We start from the raw sequence: 14,619 nt of genomic DNA on the forward strand, positions 1-14,619 counted from the left end.
TTTTTCAGGCAGAAACACTAATCCAGCCCCGAGGTGGAATAATTCCTCCTCAGCACCCTTCTTTGATGTGTAGCTGATATGGAACCGAGTGCCAACATATGTTTGTACAAATATATTGGCAAATGTAAGCAGCCTACTGCTAATTACTACACTTTGAACCTCATGTGAAGTTTGAATGATGCCTCAAGGAATTTGAATCTAAGAAAATTACATATATATATGGTTTTTTTCTAAATGTTTGCAAAAATGGGTTAACTTCTTTGTGGTTGAACCTGGAAGACATTCAAGAATTATCTTGTCTTCTAGAATCTTTGGGCGATAATGTTTTTATTTAAGGAATTCAGGTCAAGCAGTTGCTGGAAGAGATTGAAGCTTTATAGACACTTTGAAAATGAAAAAGTGTAGCTTAAATTAAAAGAAACAAACTGAAGATTGCTTAATATATTAAAAAAGGAAATAAGAAAAATGTAATTTAAACAGACTCTACAAAAAATAGAGAGTTACAGAGACCAGAGATCACCAGTTACAAATCACTTATAGTCAGAAAATAAAGTGACTGGGTTGAAAACACAAGAACAGGGTCTACTGTGGGAACTTCGGAGTGGCCTGTCCTGCCTTAAGGTATTCGAATCCAAACCATTGTTGAGTACTGCGCTGGCTTAGTGGAGTCGAGAAGGCTAGATCGGGCCTTTGTACTCAGTGTGGTGACTCTTTGATTTAATGTTAGTTAAAAAGATGGTGCAAAGCGAAAAAGAGAGAGAGAGAGAAAGACAAATCAAGAAACAGACTCTTAACTCTAGAGAAAAAACTGATGGTTACTAGAGGGGAGGTGGGTAGGGGATGGGTGAAATAGGTGATGGGGATTAGGAGCACACTTGTCACAATGAGCAATGGGTGATGTATGGAGCTGTTGAATCACTTTATTGTACACCTGAAACTAATATAACACTGCATGTTAGCTACAGGAATTAAAATTGAAAAAAGATGGTGTCTTCATCATTTTATTACATATTTCAAACTGAAGCATTATTATTTTTTTTAATTTTTAATTTTTAATTTTTTATAAACATATAATATATTTTTATCCCCAGGGGTACAGGTCTGTGAATCGCCAGGTTTACACACTTCACAGCACTCACCATAGCACATACCCTCCCCAATGTCCATAACCCCACCCCCCCTCCCAACCCCCCTCCCGCCAGCAACTCTCAGTTTGTTTTGTGAGATTAAGAGTCACTTATGGTTTGTCTCCCTCCCAATCCCATCTTGTTTCATTAAATCTTCTCCTACCCCCTTAACCCCCCATGTTGCATCTCCACTCCCTCATATCAGGGAGATCATATGGTAGTTGTCTTTCTCCGAGTGACTTATTTCGCTAAGCATGATACCCTCTAGTTCCATCCACGTCGTCACAAATGGCAAGATTTCATTTCTTTTGATGGCTGCACAGTATTCCATTGTGTATATATACCACATCTTCTTTATCCATTCATCTGTTGATGGACATCTAGGTTCTTTCCATAGTTTGGCTATTTTAGACATTGTTGCTATAAACATTCGGGTGCACGTGCCCCTTCAGATCACCAATTTTGTATCTTTAGGGTAAATACCCAGTAGTGCAATTGCTGGGTCATAGGGTAGCTCTATTTTCAACATTTTGAGGAACCTCCATGCTGTTTTCCAGAGTGGTTGCACCAGCTTGCATTCCCACCAACAGTGTAGGAGGGTTCCCCTTTCTCCACATCCTCGCCAGCATCTGTCATTTCCTGACTTGTTCATTTTAGCCATTCTGACTGGTGTGAGGTGATATCTCATTGTGGTTTTGATTTGTATTTCCCTGATGCCGAGTGATATGGAGCACTTTTTCATGTGTCTGTTGGCCATCTGGATGTCTTCTTTGCAGTAATGTCTGTTCATGTCCTCTGCCCATTTCTTGATTGGATTATTTGTTCTTTGGGTGTTGAGTTTGCTAAGTTCTTTATAGATTTTGGACACTAGCCCTTTATCTGATATGTCCTGTGCAAATATCTTCTCCCATTCTGTCAGTTGTCTTTTGGTTTTGTTAACTGTTTCCTTTGCTGTGCAAAAGCCTTTGATCTTGATAAAATCCCAATAGTTCATTTTTGCCCTTGCTTCCCTTGCCTTTGGCAATGTTCCTAGGAGGATGTTGCTGTGGCTGAGGTCGAAGAGGTTGCTGCTTGTGTTCTCCTCGAGGATTTTGATGGATTCCTTTCTCACATTGGGGTCCTCCATCCATTTTGAGTCTATTTTCGGGTGTGGTGTAAGGAAATGATCCAATTTCATTTTTCTGCATGTGGCTGTCCAATTTACCCAACACCATTTATTGAAGAGGCTGTCTTTTTTCCATTGGACATTCTTTCCTGCTTTGTCGAAGATGAGTTGACCATAGAGTTGAGGGTCTATTTCTGGGCTCTCTATTCTGTTCCATTGATCTATGTGTCCGTTTTTGTGCCAGTACCATGCCGTCTTGATGATGACAGCTTTGTAATAGAGCTTGAAGTCCGGAATTGTGATGCCACCAACCTTGGCTTTCTTTTTCAATATTCCTTTGGCTATTCGAGGTCTTTTCTGGTTCCATATAAATTTTAGGATTATTTGTTCCATTTCTTTGAAAAAAAAATGGATGGTACTTTGATAGGAATTGCATTAAATGTGTAGATTGCTTTAGATAGCATAGATATTTTCACAATATTTATTCTTCCAATCCAGGAGCATGGAACATTTTTCCATTTCTTTGTGTCTTCTTCAATTTCTTTCATGAGTACTTTATAGTTTTCTGTGTATAGATTCTTAGTCTCTTTGGTTAGGTTTATTCCTAGGTATCTTATAGTTTTGGTGCAATTGTAAATGGGATGGACTCCTTAATTTCTCTTTCTTCTGTCTTGTTGTTGGTGTAGAGAAATGCAACTGATTTCTGTGCATTGATTTTATATCCTGACACTTTACTGAATTCCTGTACAAGTTCTAGCAGTTTTGGAGTGGAGTCTTTTGAGTTTTCCACATATAGTATCATATCATCTGCGAAGAGTGATAGTTTGACTTCTTCTTTGCCAATTTGGATGCATTTAATTTCCTTTTGTTGTCTGATTGCTGAGGCTAGGACTTCTAGTACTATGTTGAATAGCAGTGGTGATAATGGACATCCCTGCTGTGCTCCTGACCTTAGCGGAAAAGCTTTCAGTTTTTCTCCATTGAGAATGATATTTGCGGTGGGTTTTCCATAGATGGCTTTGATAATATTGAGGTATGTGCCGTCTATCCCTACACTTTGAAGAGTTTTGATCAGGAAGGGATGCTGTACTTTGTCAAATGCTTTTTCAGTATCTATGGAGAGTATCATATGGTTCTTGTTCTTTCTTTTATTAATGTGTTGTATCACATTGATTGATTTGCAGATGTTGAACCAACCTTGCAGCCCTGGAATAAATCCTACTTGGTCGTGGTGAATAATCCTTTTAACGTACTGTTGAATCCTATTGGCTAGTATTTTGATGAGAATTTTTGCATCTGTGTTCATCAAGGATATTGGTCTGTAGTTCTCTTTTTTGATGGGATCTTTGTCTGGTTTTGGGATCAAGGTGATGCTGGCCTCACAAAATGAGTTAGGAAGTTTTCCTTCCATTTCTATTTTTTGGAACAGTTTCAGGAGAATAGGAATTAGTTCTTTTAAATGTTTGGTAGAATTCCCCTGGGAAGCCGTCTGGCCCTGGGCTTTTGTTTGTTTGGAGATTTTTGATGACTGTTTCAATCTCCTTACTGGTTATGGGTCTGTTCAGGCTTTCCATTTCTCCCTGGTTCAGTTGTGGTAGTTTATATGTCTCTAGGAATGCATCCATTTCTTCCAGATTGTCAAATATGTTGGCGTAGAGTTGCTCATAGTATGTTCTTATAATTGTCTGTATTTCTTTGGTGTTCGTTTTGATCTCTCCTCTTTCATTCATGATTTTATTTATTTGGGTCCTTTCTCTTTTCTTTTTGATAAGTCTGGCCAGGGGTTTATCAATCTTATTAATTCTTTCAAAGAACCAGCTCTTAGTTTCATTGATTTGTTCTATTGTTTTTTTGGTTTCCATTTCATTGATTTCTGCTCTGATCTTTAGGATTTCTCTTCTCCTGCTGGGTTTAGGGTTTCTTTCTTGTTCTTTCTCCAGCTCCTTTAGGTGTAGGGTTAGGTTGTGTACCTGAGACCTTTCTTGTTTCTTGAGAAAGGCTTGTACCGCTATATATTTTCCTCTCAGGACTGCCTTTGTTGTGTCCCACAGATTTTGAACCGTTGGGTTTTCATTGTCATTTGTTTCCATGAATTTTTTCAATTCTTCTTTAATTTCTTGATTGACCCATTCATTCTTTAGAAGGATGCTGTTTAGTCTCCATGGATTTGGGTTCTTTCCAAATTTCCTCTTGTGATTGAGTTCTAGCTTCAAAGCATTGTGGTCTGAAAATATGCAGGGAATGATTCCAATCTTTTGATACCAGTTGAGACCTGATTTAGGACCGAGGATGTGATCTATTCTGGAGAATGTTCCATGTGCACTAGAGAAGAATGTGTATTCTGTTGCTTTGGGATGAAATGTTCTGAATATATCTGTGATGCCATCTGGTCCAGTGTGTCATTTAAGGCCTTGATTTCCTTGTTGATCTTTTGCTTGGATGATCTGTCCATTTCAGTAAGGAGAGTGTTAAAATCCCCTACTATTATTGTATTCTTGTCGATGTGTTTCTTTGATTTTGTTATTAATTGGTTTATATAGTTGGCTGCTCCCACGTTAGGGGCATAGATATTTTAAATTGTTAGATCTTCTTGTTGGACAGATCCTTTGAGTATGATATAGTGTCCTTCCTCATCTCTTATTATAGTCTTTGGCTTAAAATCTAATTGATCTGATATAAAGATTGACACTCCTGCTTTCTTCTGATGTCCATTAGCATGGTAAATTGTTTTCCACCCCCTCACTTTAAATCTGGAGGTGTCTTCGGGTTTAAGATGAGTTTCTTGTAGGCAACATATAGATGGGTTTTGTTTTTTTATCCATTCTGATACCCTGTGTCTTTTGATTGGGGCATTTAGCCCATTAACATTCAGGGTAAGTATTGAGAGGTATGAATTTAGTGCCATTATATTGCCTGTAAGGTGACTGTTACTGTATATTGTCTGTTTCTTTCTGATCTACTACTTTTAGGGTCTCTCTTTGCTTAGAGGACCCCTTTCAATATTTCCTGTAGAGCTGGTTTGGTGTTTGCAAATTCTTTCAGTTTTTGTTTGTCCTGGAAGCTTTTAATCTCTCCTTCTATTTTCAATGATAGCCTAGCTGGATATAGTATTCTTGGTTGCATGTTTTTCCTCGTTTAGTGCTCTGAATATATCATGTCAGCTCTTTCTGGCCTGCCAGGTCTCTGTGGATAAGTCTGCTGCCAATCTAATATTTTTACCATTGTATGTTACAGACTTCTTCTCCCGGGCTGCTTTCAGGATTTTCTCTTTGTCACTAAGACTTGTCAATTTTATTATTAGGTGATGGGGTGTGGACCTATTCTTATTGATTTTGAGGGGGGTTCTCTGAACCTCCTGGATTTTGATGCTTGTTTCCTTTGCCATATTGGGGAAATTCTCTCCAATAATTCTCTCCAATATACCTTCTGCTCCCCTCTCTGTTTCCTCTTGTTCTAGAATCCCAATTATTCTAATGTTGTGTCGTCTTATGGTGTCACTTATCTCTTGAATTCTCCCCTCATGGTTCAGTAGCTGTTTGTCCCTCTTTTGCTCAGCTTCTTTATTCTCTGTCATTTGGTCTTCTATATCGCTAATTCTTTCTTCTGCCTCATTTATTCTAGCAGTGAGGGCCTCCATTTTTGATTGCACCTCATTAATAGCTTTTTTGATTTCAACTTGGTTAGATTTTTGTTCTTTTATTTCTCCAGAAAGTGCTTTTATCTCTCTGGAGGTTTCTCTAATATCTTCCATGCCTTTTTCGACCCAGCTAGAACCTTGAGAATCGTCATTCTGAACTCTAGATCTGACATATTACCAATGTCTGTATTGATTAGGTCCGTAGGCTTCATTACTGCTTCTTGTTCTTTTTTTTTGTGGTGAATTTTTCTGCCTTGTCATTTTATCCAGATAAGAGTATATGAAGGAGCAAGTAAAATACTAGAAGGGTGGCAAAGACCCCAGGAAAATATGCTTTAACCAAATCAGAGGAGATCCCAATCATGATGGGGGAGAGAGGGGATAAAAAGAGGTTCAGAAAGAAAAGAAAAAAAAAAAGAAAAGAAACAATTAGAAAAAGAAAACGAATAATGAAAATATATAAAAAAGAAAAAATATATTAGAAAAACTACTTTAAAAACATTAAAAAAGAAAAGGATAAAAGTTAAAAAAAATAGCAGAACAAGAGAAAAAAATTGAAAAAGAAAAAAAAATTAAATTAACTGCAAGGCTAAAGAATCATGGGGAGAAAGCCAGGAGTTCCGTGCTTTGCTTTCTCCTCCTCTGGAATTTCGCTGCTCTCCTTGGTATTGAAACTGCACTCCTTGGTAGGTGAACTTGGTCCTGACTGTGTTTCTTGTTGATCTTCTGGGGGAGGGGCCTTTTGTAGTGATTCTCAAGTGTCTTTACCCCAGGCAGAATTGCACTGCCCTTACCAGGGGCTGGGCTGAGTAATCTGCTCGGTTTTGCTTTCGGGAGCTTTTGTTCCCTGAGCGCTTTCCGTAGAGTTCCGGAGGGCGGGAATGAAGATGTTGCCCTCTCAGTCTCTGGCCCGCAGGAGCCGAGAGCCTAGGACCCCACTCCTCAGTGTGCCCTCAGAGAACAGCGCCCAATTACTCCCATCACCCTGCCTCTGGCCTGTGCTCTGAGCTGACCGAGCCTGCGACTGGTTCAAGGTTACCCCCAGCTGTGAGCTCACTCCTTGGCTCCGTCTCTGTAGCTGGCTTCCCTGTTCTAATACCTGTAATCTCTGTGACACTCAGACACCCCCAATCCTTCTGTGACCCTGTGGGACCCAAGGCCACGCTGATCCCACGTGGGCTTCACCCCGGTTAAGCCTCTGGAGTGATGTCCCTCTTCGGAACAGACTTTTAAAAGTCCTGATTTTGTGTTCCGTTGCTCCACTGCTTGCCAGGAGCCAGCCCTTCCCCTTGCAGTCTATCTTCCCATCACTTTGGATTCACTTCTCTGCCAGTCCTACCTTTTAGAAAGTGGTTGATTTTCTGTTTCTAGAATTGCTGTCTTCTCTTTGATCTCCCGTTGGATTTGTAGGTGTTTGCAATCTTTAGATAAGCTATCTAGCTGATCTCCTGCTACCTGAAGTAGTCTCAGCCTGCTCCTTCTCTGCCATCTTGACTCCTCCCCTGAAGCATTATTTTTTAATTCAAATTCTATAAATACAGTTCTTACATTAATTTTACTCATTTTGAGGTTGATTTAATTGGCTAACAAATAGTATTTTAAATTTTAACAGTGAACATATAGAATTATTCTGTTGATCAGCTCTAAATGTCTCAAATTCCAAATATAGATATTATAAGACTACTTCCTTTTTAAGAATATGAAATGTTTGCATTCCATGGAGATATGGAAAAAAACTGTCAGAAACTGAACTGGATACCAAAAGGCAGAAAGGCTAATTGCAGGGGTGGCTTAATCTCTATTTCTATGATGAAATGGTTTTGCTGGTCATTTGGTAAGATGAGAAAACTAGAATGTTGGATCATTGTGCTTAAGTGGAAGGAACTTGTAATGATGCTATTTTATTATTCTTAAATCTAAAAATTTAGATTAAGATTCTAAAATTTGGTTAAGTTGCAAGGCATATATCTAAATTGAAAATATAGAGGGGGCACTTGACTGGTTCAGTTAGTGGAGCATGGGACTTGTGATCTCCGGGTTGTGGGTTTAAATCCTACATTAGGTGTAGAGATTACTTAAAAATAAATTGAAAGTATAGAAAAATAAAAGCAAAAAAAAAACAAACAACCCACCCCCAAAACAAAAGAAAAACATATGCCCCAATGAATCAGCTAAGTAACCCACTAAGTAATTTGATAAAAATTGTGGTTTAGTTTCTTAGGAGACCTGTATCAGTGAAAAAAAAAAATGATGGGTTTGTCATTTGTATTTAAGTGTATTTATAGAGTTTTGTTTCTAAATTTCCCTAGTGTATTGAATGTAGATTTTCCTCTTAAATGTCTTAAATAATTTCCTGAACCTTTAATCACTTTGTAAAATTTCCCTATTTTGGTAAGAAAGGATAGTTAAATAAATATAATTATGTATGTGAATGTACTCGGTCAATTGAACACATGTAAAATATTGTGACTGATGCCATCACCACCTTGAAATCTTTATATACCCCATTTTCTGACCCCCATCTCTTATTTTTCCAGTTCAATTGCTGTGGTATACCCATTGCAACAATTCTTCAATGTCATTGAGACGTTCAGTCCATCGACCCTACGTGCCTTATCCATCAGTACCCCCGTCTTCATTTCCTTCCTTGTCCAGCATAATGTCATGGTCCATCATTATTATCACTCCCTTGCTAATGCTGTAAACTCCCTTGCCCCTCTTTTCCTCCTTCACATTTGACTGGCAAAAGCTCAACCCTGATTGAACCCAACCATCCCCTTCCCTTAAAACTATTTGGGGAAAATTTTTCACACAGTGAAGTTGACTCATACATTTTAAAATTCTTGATCTCAAACTCCAAATGGGCTCAAACACAACCTACTTTTTTTTTTTTCCTCCTGTTGGTGGGTCGGAATTTTACATACTATTGCTTTCATTGGAAAAAATAGGTGGCTTATCATTTTCAGTAACAGATGTGATCTCCTGCTTTGCAGATCTCGTTTATTTAGTGACAGAAGCAAAAGTTCGGGAGATGAGATAGTATGGTAGCGGACACTTAGATATAAAATTCAATTAATGAGATCTCACTTTCAGATTTCATTGCTTTGGGCGACATTTGGGTGCTTTGTCTTCCAAATCGCTGCTCTCTCAAGCTCCTCTTCATGATGATTTTTGGATATATGAATGCCTTTCTTGATTTTATGATAAAGGACAAGAAGACCTCAGACTCAGTTAATAAACTCTAGACGTCTGTTGTCTCTGCTGGGGAAGAGAGGTGTCTTATCTGCATTGACCTCTGGCCCTTTGCACTGGAATGCACCCAACCATATCTGGTCCCCTGTGGCCTTTTGGAGTTCTTGTGCATGCATCTGTTTGTGAAATCTGCTGTCTCAGTTAACAATCTGGTTACACAGATATCATGCTTTGTGGTCTTCTTTTTATAGTGCCAGGTCTCCTCTGGCCAACCAGCCCTCTCAGCACCTTTCTATCCACACATATCCCACATAGACTTCAAGAAACCAGTAGCCATATGTGTGCTATTGTTCCCATGGGCATTGGTCATGGTACTGAGACAAATAAGAGCCTTCTGCTAATGGTTTGTGTCTCCTCCAAGGCTCTGGCTAGAGAAGCAGGCTGTTAGTGCTCATGTTCCTGAGTGCTTCTCTATATCACAATGTTCCTATGGCCTGCTATGGAGATCCAATCCTAACAATGGGAGGAAAGAGATAGATCTTGCCCTACCTTTTTCTCTTCTCTTGTCCACATTTCTCCCAGGCTGGGTTAGGTGGGCTTTTCTCCTTTCCACATGACAGACACTTCTTCTGTGCCCTATCTTGAGTTTTCTCTACAGATAAAAAACTTGATGGTCAAATATGCCAGACTGGTTTTGACACATTATTGAGAGTTTAAAGAATTAGAAAACCCCTTTCTCTTGACAAAGCCTTCAAAGTATTTCAAAACTTCCAAGTTTTTCAAATTTATGGTATGGTTAGGGATTCAATGGAACACTGGTTTCTTTCTTTCTACTCCTGTTATAATCATCCTCATCTCTACCCTCCAATGCCCTTTGGCACCTACTCTTTAACTTCCCTATAGTTAGATGCCTCTGAGAAGAGGAAAGGTTATGTCCATGGAAATGCAGAAGAGAAAAGCATATTAATATGTATCAAAACCTGTTGTCCTAGTTACATGACTAAGTTTACATTTCTACTCTATAAGATGACTGATTTGTTGACTCGCTCCTCAGAGCTTCCATTACCCTTCCCCCCTCTTTCCTACCAAGCTCTTAGCAGAACACCCCATTCATATATCATGGAGAAAAATTATAGTCATCAGAGAACTTTCACTGCTAAATGTATAAATAGCCTACATCTATATCTTTCTTAGAGAAAAGGTGGAAGAAGAGTCAATTCTTCCATCAAAGGTCAGTCCCTCTAATCTTGCTTGGAATCTCATTCCCTCTTGTCTTTTTATTTTTTATTTTTTTTAAGGATTTATTTATTTATTTGTTTGACAGACAGAGATCACAAGTAGGCAGAGAGGCAGGCAGAGAGAGAGAGAGGGAAGAAGGCTCCCTGCTGAGCAGAGAACCCGATTCGGGGCTCAATCCCAGGACTCTGGGATCATGACCTGAGCTGAAGGCAGAGGCTTTACCTCAACGAACCACCCAGGCACCCCAATCCCTCTTGTCTTTTTAAATGCTTTAGGCCCCCTGGATCTTTTACATTGCAAATACCTCTCTTTCCACTGGATTATTATCATTGTAAAAATATACTATAATATCCCTCTTCTTAAAGAAAAAGGCACCAGCAAACCCAGTAACCCCTCATTTCCACTGACCCTCAGTCTATTGCTTCGTTTCTCCGTTGCGCTTCCTGGCCACATTACTTGAAGAAAGAGTCTACATATGCTTTCACCCTTTATCACCTTCTATTCAGTTTTTGAACCCCTCAAATCTGGCTTGCATCTCAACCACTTCACTGATATTGCTTATTTCCAATTTAGTGTTTATGTTTTATTTTCATTTTACTCAATTTCCCAGGATCATTTAGCACAATTTGCTATTTCCTTCTTTTGCAAACATTTCTTTATCTTAGCTTCCATGGTATCACACTTTTCTGCCTTTCTTCTTTCCTCTTTAGCAACCCAGTCTCATTCTCCTTTACTTGCTTTTCTTCTTGACTCAACCTCTAAATGTTGGCGATCCACAGGGCTGATCCAGTGTTCATTCCTTTTCATCTTTTTCCCCAAGGTGATCTCTCCCATCTTCATCGCTTTAAATACCATATGTTCTAGAGGGTTCCTGGGTGGCTCAGCCAATTAAGCATCTGCCTTCAGCTCAGGGCACGATCCTAGCGTCCTGGGATCCAGTCCCACAATGGGCTCCCTGCTCAGCAGGGAGTCTGCTTCTCACTCTGTCCCTCCCACACTCATGCTCTCTCTCTTTCTCACTCTCTCTCACAAAAGTAACTAAATAAAATCTTAAAAAGTATCATATATGCTAGAAGTTTTCACATTTGTATCGTCTCCCCTGACTTCCCATTTGAACTATAGACTCAAATATTCAAACTATCTTCTCGAGATCTTTTTTTTTTAGAGGAATCACAGACATCTTCAACTTCACATGGTTAACACAATAATTGATTTAAATCCTATCCCTCCTTTCCCCAATAATTTTCTTTAGTCTTCCACATCTCAGTAGCAGTATCATCACCCTCTAGATCCTTAATCTAGAAATCTGGTAATCTTTCTGGATTTCTCCAGCTGCAGCTTCTCAATCTCTTGCATATTTCCCTTTCTTGGTATATTCATCTGGCAGTGGAGATTTGTCTTAACATCAATTCCTTTCATTTGCATGTTTCCTCCTAATCAATTGGATCTGCTCCTATGGCTTTATTGTCATCATATGCTGTGCATTTCTATATTCCATCTCCAATTCAGGATCTGCCTCTGAAATCAAGGCCCTTATATTTAAATACTTAGTTACAATTTCATTATGATGTTCCACAGTATATTGCAAATTAATCTCTCCAGAATGGAATTTGTTACAGTTCTGTCATCTGTTATTCCTTCTTGATCCTTTTCTCAGTGAATGATACTAACACCTAATGAAGTCACAAGCTAGTATCTTAGATACCATTCTTAAATTCTCTTTGTCATTCACATTTAATCCATCAGAAGGTCTATCTCTTTAGCTTCTAAAATATATCACAAACTTGTCAACTAATTTCCCCTTTATATGAGACCACCTTGGAAAAGTTCTTTCTAATTTCTTGCCTAGACTATTGAACCAGTCTCCTCATTTTCATTTTTTTAAAGCATTTATTTATTTGAGAGAGAGAGAGAGAGAGTGAGAGGGAGAGCAGGCCCACTTGTGTTTGAGCAGGGAGAAGAGCAGAAGGATAGGAAGAGGGACAAGCACACTCCTCGCTGAATGGAGCCCCATGCGAGGCTCGGGCTGGATCCCATGATCCTGATATTCATGATCTAAGCCAAAACCAAGAGTCAGATGCTTAACTGACCCAGGCATGCCTCCTCAATTTCATTTTTGCTCTCTTCCATTCCTTTAAGAAGCCAGAGTTATTGCTAAGAAAGCGTATAGTATCATCCATTCTCCTGTTTATAACCATTTATTTTTATATTGTACTTCACAAATCTTTATTTTGTTTATTCATTGGTTTATCTGCTTATGATTATAACCCTGCACTGTAATTTATGCTCCATGTGAACAAGACCAAATCTGCTTGTTTTTGTTTCTCAAGCACCTTGCACAGTGATGGATAATAGTAGATGTGATGAAAAACAATGAAAGGACCCACTTATTAACATAGATGTCCGGACACCGTGAATCCCAAAAGTAAAGAGGTTTAAGTTTTTTGCTACAATGACGTTTTAGATAATTTAGATTAAGAAGTTTTAGTAAATAATCCTATGATGGAACTCCTCTTTTTAGCTGTATTTTCAAGGAATTGTGAATCCAGGTACCTGAATGAGTGGCTATTCCCTGTTGTTCTATATGTAGCCTATGCCTTGCTCAAGTAAATTCAGAGTTATAGCCATGTCGTTTGGGAAAATAGCATATTTATAGAATTCTTACCAGATTAGACATAAATTATAGATATTCATGAAGTGAATTTTGTCTTTCCATCATCTTAGGCTGGGACATAGATACTATAGTTTCTGTAAAACAGAAAAGGAGACCTCTATTTCATAAACTAGAGTATGGCCAAGTCACTTGGTAAGAAAACCACTGTATTTATTCATTCACATGTTTATTTATTTTTAGAACACCAGTTATTAATAAAATAAACCAACTCTACCCTCTAATAAAAGCCCCCAAACCAACAAATTCATATACTGTAGTACTGTTTAAATGCTGATAGGAAAAGCGACAGTGTTTTTTGGATTCATATTTCCTGATCTCTCTTATCTGTGAATGACTCTCAGTCCTATTTTCTCTGGAGAAAGAACCACCTGTTTTTTTTTTTTTTTTTTTTTTTTTACATGTTATCCATTTGAATATGTTTCAAAATAATTGCCAGTGCAAAGGATTGAGATGGGACGTGGTGGGGGCAAGGAGCAAGAGTAAGACAACGATAGTATAAAAAGAGATTGAAAGAAATCTACAGATCAACTATGACAATATATTTTACCAGTGGCAAGGGTGGGAACAGGATGAGGAAGGGGCTGAGAAATTTCAGGGCATAAAAGTTAAGCCCATCTTCATTCAAAGTTCTCATGTAACCACCCAAGTGCTTTCTTGAGAATCTTGGGACTCTCACAATAACATGGCAAGAGTACAGAATAGTGGAGGGAATAGTTAACTGGTAAAACATGTGAATTATATGTACACAGGCAATTGCAAACACTAGGGAAAACAGTGTTAGATATTTAATCTCAGAACCTTACATTTGGTGTGCATAGCTGAAGTGAACTTGAAGTAAAGTGACTTACCAAATCTAAGCATTTCATTTTCAGTTTTATTATCCTTGTGCCATGAATTTGGTGGTTTATTGTGTAGTTAATACATGACGGGCTATAGAGGGATCCTATTCTCTAGAGGAAATCCCCTATAAATTGAGTCTCTCTAGCCTATAAAAGGAAACATTGACTGTAACATTAATTTTTTATGAATTGAGCCACTTTCTAAATGTAATAAAAGGGCTTTTTATTAAAAGAAAACACATCTGAAGAGACAAAAAAGAGAAAAATACTGGATATCTGAAGAATCTCCTGAATAGAAAATCATTATCTGCTTCATCAGCCTACTCTCCACACTTGTGCTGGCAAGAGGCAAGCCGCAGTACCAAGAATGTAAGACTTAGCCTCAAGAGATCTGGGTTCCAGTTCTTGTCCTGATGGTCACCAGCTGTATGACTTCAAGCAAACCTAACATTGCAGGATAATTTTCCCATTGTTGAGGGAATTGTACTAGATGTCTGAGAATTTCTACAGCTCTTGAATATTGTGTTTTACTTCTCAAATTTGGATATCTATTGATTGCATAATGTTTTTACTGTTGCACACCTATGACATATAACCAAGGCAACTGAGAGCAAAATAAATGCTAAACCCCAGGACCGATTTAAAGCTACTTGAAAATTGTGGTGCATTGATTACCATCTTATTAACATGAAGGAGATAATAAAAATTCCAGAATTTCTTGACTAACCGAAGGCTTGGCTTCTTCTTTTGGAGAATCTTGTCCTAGGTATGGTATCAATATGCATGACCATGCCTTTAGTTCTACT

The sequence above is a fragment of the Lutra lutra genome, chromosome 2 (assembly GCF_902655055.1).
Source record: "Lutra lutra chromosome 2, mLutLut1.2, whole genome shotgun sequence".
Taxonomy (NCBI): Eukaryota; Metazoa; Chordata; class Mammalia; order Carnivora; family Mustelidae; genus Lutra; species Lutra lutra.